This window comes from Penaeus vannamei, chromosome 35 (assembly GCF_042767895.1).
Source record: "Penaeus vannamei isolate JL-2024 chromosome 35, ASM4276789v1, whole genome shotgun sequence".
Classification (NCBI taxonomy): Eukaryota; Metazoa; Arthropoda; class Malacostraca; order Decapoda; family Penaeidae; genus Penaeus; species Penaeus vannamei.
In genome coordinates, this window is record NC_091583.1 from 30,133,319 (window position 1) to 30,140,818 (window position 7,500).

The following is a 7,500-nucleotide window of genomic DNA, read 5'->3' on the forward strand; positions in this document are numbered from 1 at the left end:
ATCGGAGAGTTTCCATCTCTGATTGCAGGAAGGTTTGCAACACGGAATACGGAATGGCAACACGCAAATCCAGGAGTGTAAATCGCCTGCAGTCTGGGGAATAAATGCTTGCAAATTTACCTAAATTTTGCTTCTAATCAAAGAATCTGATTAGAAGCTTCTGAGCACATCTGGCAACCTATAAAGAGATACTACCAGGCCTTCTCGCAGAACGAGTGGGCAGTAGCACGTCGGGCGCAGGAGGAGGCGCTCGCAAGTCATGGAGAATCCTCAGCTCCAGCAGGCCTCCGCCAACCCTCCTGAAGAGACTGCACACACACGCACACGCACACGCACACGCACACGCACCCGCACACACACACACACACAAACACGCACAAGCATACGCACACGCACCCGCACACACACACACATATATATATATATATATATATATATATATATATATATATATCATATACAAATTATATATATATATATATATATATATATATATATATATATATTAAAGGTGTATTCTCAGTTCAACACAGACATAAGATACGGTTTATACTTCTCCCACAGTGGCCAGGGGACGTCAAATTCGAAGAAAGGTTCCATCTGCTAATTGCAGGAATGCGGTGCAACACAATATAGGAAAATCTTATATTATTTCACTAATAACTGGAAATCAGTCTGCGCAAGATATGGCAGAAAAAGGCTGAGAAATACAACGGATATGAAGGATAAAAATTAAACATACGCAGTTATAAATGGATGAATTTTCGATTGCAGTTAACTCTTTCTTTAATAACATGAACGATAATAACGCAATACAACAATTATTAGAACGAAGATTTCCACTACTTTTCCCTTCCTTTTGGGGGCCTGAGAGAGCTGTCCGAGCTCTGACTGTCCCACTACTGGTCGTACTCGTACTTGTTTCATATTATATGCATAGAATTAAGATCATAAAGAGTTTATTTGATTTATTTCATCAACAAAAGAATAATTATTTAATTTCATTTAGTTTGTAACTTGCTGGCTACAGTGACGCTAGAGTTATACGAACGCCCTACAAAAACGCTTTGTTGTGAATCCGCGGAGCCTCGCTAGAGAGCTACGCGTCACGTCGTGCTTCCGCTGCTGCGCCGTGTTCAACTTTTCCTGTTTTGTGAAGATTTAGGCTGGCCACTCCTTCGACTTGCATCCTGTGCGTTGTCAACTAGCAAGTTTGGATACACTGTTTATGCCTTTGTTATATGCTTATAACTTTATACTATGTTTATGCTTGTGAACTTGACAATAAGGTTTACCTGACGGTCAATATGCATAACAGGGTAGGGGCTTACTCTCCAACTAATTTTGGTAATTTTCTATATTACGTCCGTATAAACAATATCGACGATTTTGGTATCGTTGGATTCCTCTCACTCTCCACATTGCAAATATATAGTTTTTATTGCGCGGAAACCTCCCGTTAGCGACAAACTTGGCCCCGATAGCAGGGAAGGGCATGAAAGGTTCCAGGGAAAATGCGGGGTTAACTAGCACTAATAATATAACGCACAGTGAAAATAACCATGGTTATTCACATAACTTTCCATTGCAGGGGGCTGTGCCCCCTGCGACCCCCCCTGGGGGGGCTGCCTCCCCCAAACCCCCGCCGAGGAAACAAAACCTCCACTATGTATTCCCGGCAGGCTAGAGCGTTACACAATCATCGTCGATGTCGGAGCGGCAGGCGTAATACAATTACCTTGTACGATTCCCACTAAATCAGCATATTAACCTTGGCATAGTCAGCACCGTATATAGAGACGATTGTAGTATAATCAGGATGAACAGGGTGGCCCGCCCTCGTAGGCGGGTTTTGCGCCTTTTTCAATGTTACACCGATGGCCTCAAGGTCGAGTTTCCCGTCCTCTGGAATAACGACATCCGTATTCCTAACCGAAATAACCGTCGCGTTCAGAAGTCAGTCAAAGCCGCCGCGATGGCCGAGTGTGGAGGGTGCTCGTATTCGGAGACGGATTTTCTGCGCGAAATTGCAACTAGCCAGGAAAAAATGCTAGAGATGTGCTTCCGCCACGGCCTCCTCCGTCGGCAGGTGTGGGCAGCGGCAAAGGAGCACCCTCCCTACTAATTAGCGGCATTCATCAATCTGGTAAGTAACTTAAAAATCCTAGGTTATTGTAGGTTATCGGCTCCGCATCTAGTTCGTGTGCGCTCTATCCTGCCGTGAATACGTGATGGAGGTTTTGTTTCCTCGGCGGGGGCTGGGGGGCAGCACCCCCCCCCCCAGGGAAGGTCGCAGGGGGCACAGCCCCCTGCAATGGAAAGTCATGTGAATTATCATGATTATTTTCACTGTGAGGTTATATTATTAGGGTAATTTCATATATTACGTCCGCCTCTCCAACATCGTCGCCCCCGATATCGGGGCCAAGTTTATCGCTAACAAGGGGTTTCCGCGCAATAAAACCTACATATTTGCATTGGATAAAGTGAGAGGAATCCAACGATACCAAAATCGTCGATATCGGTTATGCGGACGTAATATAGAAAATTACCTGAAACAGGCTTAAATAAAAAGAATAGCGAACAAAAACACCGATAACTAGCCCAATAATGGCTAAAAATCGGCTAATGAAACTCTACGGACATGCCCGCCATCTTTGAAAGTCTACGCACCGGCGCGCCAAAATTCGAAAAACTCTACGGGAATACAACGCATCTTTCGGCAAAATCTACGGGATTTCACACCTTTCAAGCACCATAAAACGTCCTAACCCATAACCCAACCTAACCTAGCAATTTATGGTGCCGTGACTAAACAATAAACCAAATACCTTTATATATCGAAAGACCGAACTGTCAATTTTCCTTCGCTTCTTTCGGTCGGTTGTGGATCGTGGGTCGCTTCGTTTTTATCGCTTTTTTCGGCATTTGGGGTACTTGATGCCCTTAGAAATGGAACTGCGATAATTATTGAGGTCTTTTTCTTCTTCGTTGCCACTGCATAGTCTTAGGAATAACCTAGAATCGACGCAGCACCGAAAACAAAACATTTCTTATCTGCTCACTGTCACCGACTACCCGCGAATCCACCTATCATAACTGGCGGCGAGAAACGCGAAAATACGCATGCGCAGAAGGTCCTTCAGACCAATTCCCGTTAAAACTGTATAATCAATCTTAAAACAGGTAAATGAGGTATAAAAACATTAATAAAGGTCTTTGAAAGCATAAATATGGAACAGCAGACACTGATGATTAGCAAAATATCCTTTTCACAATCGCACAGCAATACATGCACTAGTCTGAACAGCGCAGTAATTGGTTCTGCGTCCAGTCCAGTGTTTACTTTCGTCAAGAAAAGATGATGGACTTGGGCAAAATTGGGCCCTCACCTCTGTTCATTTACGTGTAGCACCTTTGGGAAGCATTTGCACAAATATTGCCATAGAAGAAAAGTGTCTTGGTTTGTATTGGTTTATCGATTTATATAGGTTATGTATCCCAACTTAGGCACTACCTTATACTGCATATTGTCCAGATTCCCTGCCTTTCGTGGTCGTTGTGTTCCTCACTGCTGTCGCTAAGAAAATTTCGCATAGCAATATTCCCTTGCCAATATCGATATAGTCCGCTATCAATCAATCAATCAATCAAGGGGGCTAACGCCGATGGGGGCGCATAGCCGCTTCCACCCTTCGCTTCCAGCCACGAGGATCCCTCATGGCAAGACGCCAGGCAGGGACTCGGACCATCTCGAGTTCTTTACGACAGGTTTGGACAATCTGCCCAAGCCACGACTTCCTAGGTCGATCCACAGGCCTCCTCCATCCAGGGTTGTCTTGAACAGAGACTACCTGATGGGCAGGATCATCCTGTGGAAAGCGAGCCAGGTGGCCGTATAGCCTGAGTTGGCGATCACGGATTGTACAGATAACAGGTCCAGTGCCAGTCTCACGGTGCAAACTTTGGTTAGACACATTGTCCCGCCAACAGTACCCCATGATCTGGCGCAAGGACAAATTACAAAAGGCTTCAAGACGAGCCTCCAAGGCACAGCATAATCTCCAAATACTCTTGTTGAGAGAGTTAATGACCCTTGCTGCCAGGCCAATCCGTCTGCTGACTTCATGGTCTGACAGTCCAGAATTATGAACTACACTACCAAGGTATGTCAGGCTCTCTGTGACTTCAATGTCCTCGCTGCAAGCACGTACCGACTGAACAGGTTCTCCTACCAAGTCCCGAAATTCCTGGACCTTGTTCTTGGTCCAGGAGACCTCTAGACCTAAGGGTTTCGCTTCATTGCTAAATACACCCAGAGCCACCACTAAGGTTTCCAAAGACTCAGATAGAATAGCAACATCATCAGCAAAGTCAAGATCAGTAACCTTGATATTGCCCAGTGTTGATCCACAATGACTTTGAACAGTAGCTCTGCCCAGTATCCAGTCCATGCAAGTGTTGAGAGTGGGCGCAAGGACAAAGCCTAGCCTCACTCCTGAACTAACAGGAAAGAAGCTCGACAGGCTCCCACCACACTTTACAGCACTTTCAGTACCAGTATACCGGCTTGCTATAAGTCCAAAAATCCTTGTTGGAATTCCTCTCAGTCTCAGGATCTCCCAAAGTGATTCCCGATGCACCGTGTTGAACGCCTTTTTGAGGTCAAAGTAGGCTGCAAGCAGCCCACACCCGAACTCACGGCGGCGCTCTACAATGACTCGAAGCGCAAGGATATGGTCTATTGTGGACTTACCAGGAGTGAATCCGGATTGCTCCAGTCTCTGATGTCTCAGTAGATGGTCTCTGATACGTCTCAGAAGGATGTGGGCGAGAACTTTGCCTGGTATACTGAGCAGTATGATGCCTCGGTGATTGCTGCAGTCCCAACAGTCCCCCTTCCTCTTCCAGAGAGTGATTACCTCACCCCTCAACAAGTCAGGAGGAATGGTACCGGATCGCCAGATGGCAGCCAGAACAGCATGTAACCCCCGCGCCATAGGTTCACCACCAGCCTTTATCACTTTAGCTGGTATGCCGTAGATACCTGCTGTTTTACCACTCTTCAGCTTGGAGATCATCCTCCTAACTTCAGTTAGGGAGGGAGGATCCTAACTGATGGGTGGGTCCGGCAACAGGATCTCGGCACTCCCCGCATCCAAGTTAATTGTTGGTGGGTCAACCTGGTACAATTGCTCAAAATACTCAGCCCAACGTTGCCGCACTGCAACAGGATCTGAAATGATCTGACCACTTACTAAGCGAACTGATGTCACCTGTGAAGAGGGCTTAGAGTTCAGCTTTCTCAGGGCTTGGTATGCAAGACGAAGGTCATTTACTAAGAAATAGCCTTCTACCTCCTCGGCAAGATTCCTAATGAAATGTTCCTTGTCCCTTCTTAACAGAGACTGAGTTCTGCGCACATGAGACCGGTGCCATTCCTGATCCCCTGTCAGACGAGCCGCACAACAAGCATCTGTGGCTTCCAGTGTCTCCTGCGAGATAAAATTCTGTATTGCTCATGGGCGTACACCAATCGTATCTTGAACTGCATCAAGCCTTTCACGCTTAAAGGTATCCCACAGGAGAACAGGGTTCGTCAAACTGTCGAGCATTGTGAAACGACCAGAGATTGCTTCAGCAAACGTGCGGGCACACTCCCCCTCCCTCAGCCTGTCCAAATGAAACACTCTAGGGTGATCATTTGACCGCTGGGGAGTTTTGAAGTGGACCCAGAGGGTAGCCACAACCAATCTATGGTCAGTACCACAGAAGGCAGCACTCCTGTACACCCTGCAATTCTGGAGGATCCTCCAACGAGTGCTAACGAGTATGTGGTTGATCTCCTTGGCTGCATTACTCGCATCGCTGTACCACGTCCAACAATGTGGGTACGGGCGCTGGTACCAAGAGCCAAAATCCTCAATTTCTGGGACCTAGCAAAGTTCCGGAAAAGGAGGCTATTCTCACTACTGGCATCAGCTCCTGAGCCATGGGGACCGACAGACATCTCATAGCCAGCTCGATCACAACCAGATACCGCATTGAAGTCACCCAGAACAATGCGAATATCTCGCCAGAGACATCTGTCTACCACAGATGCAATTTTGGTGTAGAACATCTCTCTCGTCAAGTTTACAAACATTGGTAGGAGCGTACACAGCAATAAGAGACATGAAGCCAAAAGATAGCATCAGACTCAATACCATTATACGCACATCATCAGGAGTAACCTCTACTACCGAGGGCTGGAGTCTGCTGGAGATGGCAATGGCTACTCCCTAGAGGTGATGACCGTCGCTGAGGCCCGACCAGTCATAGGTGTAGCCACCTTCACTGGTCATGCCTCTGCCAGGTCTCCTCACCTCTGAGAGAGCAGCCACCTCAACTCTCAGCCTCCCCAGTTCCCTCGACAGTAGAGGCAACCGATTATCCTGATGCAAAGACCGGACGTTCCAAGCCCCCACCCTGACTTCTCGCCTGAGATTCAGCCTCGGGCAGTTACTCTGGGTAGATGCCATCTCTGCCACCCCCACCGACGCTGCCCCACATAAAAGAGGGTGGCGGGCTGTGGGCCCCATCATCCACCTATGGGGTTCCCAAGGGCTTTCCCCCACAGGCTTCACTGGGCTGGCGGCTGCTAGATCGCAGGCGAGACGAGTAGTTCCCGTTCCCAGCCTGCGCTCCAGCAGTCACCACCCCCAGCAGGGCCCACAGTCCGCCTCACTTGCTGGGTGGGAGGGACTTTTCCCCTCCTCCCAGCCTTTCCATTTACATAGATCACTGCCAATTGGGTATATCTGGGGGGAGGGGGACTGGCAAGGCCCACCTCCCCCGAGGCTCCCATTAACCCCAGGGGGCTTAGGGCCAGGAGTTGGTACAGGTCCAGGGTGTGTCCACACGCCGGTGGGCCATAACCCTGAACGTCTTGGGCCTCCTGCTGCTCCGAGATCCTCCACAGTTTAGCCTGGGACCGCAAGGTACCCAGTTTCCATGGGAGGCCACGAGGCACTACAGAAGTCTCAGTGTTGGAGAGGCTGTGCACTGGCAGGGGGAGGCTTATGCAGAGCTGCTACCTTTTTCGCACTAGGCTAGCCAGCGGTGGCAGCTGTAAGCGGGAGGGCATGCAAGCACTTAACGTTAACTATACTACCACAGCATTGCTTCACATCACCCTGTGCGTGAAGCACCCACCTGCTACGACCACCAAAATCACCAGTGACTGAGTCAGCCTACTGGCTGTAGGTCCTTTTAAAGTAAAACCTCTGTTTGGTGTATTATCTGTTTTTTTTTATCAATACCCTCCTCTTCACTAGTGTGTGGAGAGAGAGAGAGAAGTATTTTTTTTTTCAAATTCACTGCATAAAGTAATATGCAAGAAACATTATGTAAGCCTTAATTGTTGACTATTATGCAGTGGCAATACAGTGCTGCACAAGTCCTCCCAGAGGACAGCGTAATTCCTACACCAATATTGCTAAATTACCTTCCATAGACGTG

At 47.8% G+C, this 7,500-nt stretch overlaps 1 protein-coding gene across 3 annotated transcripts in view; it reads left to right on the forward strand.

The window, feature by feature from the left end:
* Positions 1 to 7,500, forward strand: part of LOC138859325 (histone acetyltransferase p300-like) — a 22,449-nt gene that overhangs the window by 7,125 nt on the left and 7,824 nt on the right. The window contains exon 1 of one of the 3 annotated variants that reach the window (XM_070114009.1): positions 1,043 to 1,192. The exons of 1 other annotated variant lie outside the window; for it this stretch is intronic. The gene's annotated coding sequence lies outside the window, so the exon portion shown is untranslated. Of the gene's footprint in view, positions 1 to 1,042; positions 1,193 to 7,500 lie in introns of those variants that run through there. One more of the 3 variants, XM_070114010.1, reaches the window with a different exon arrangement.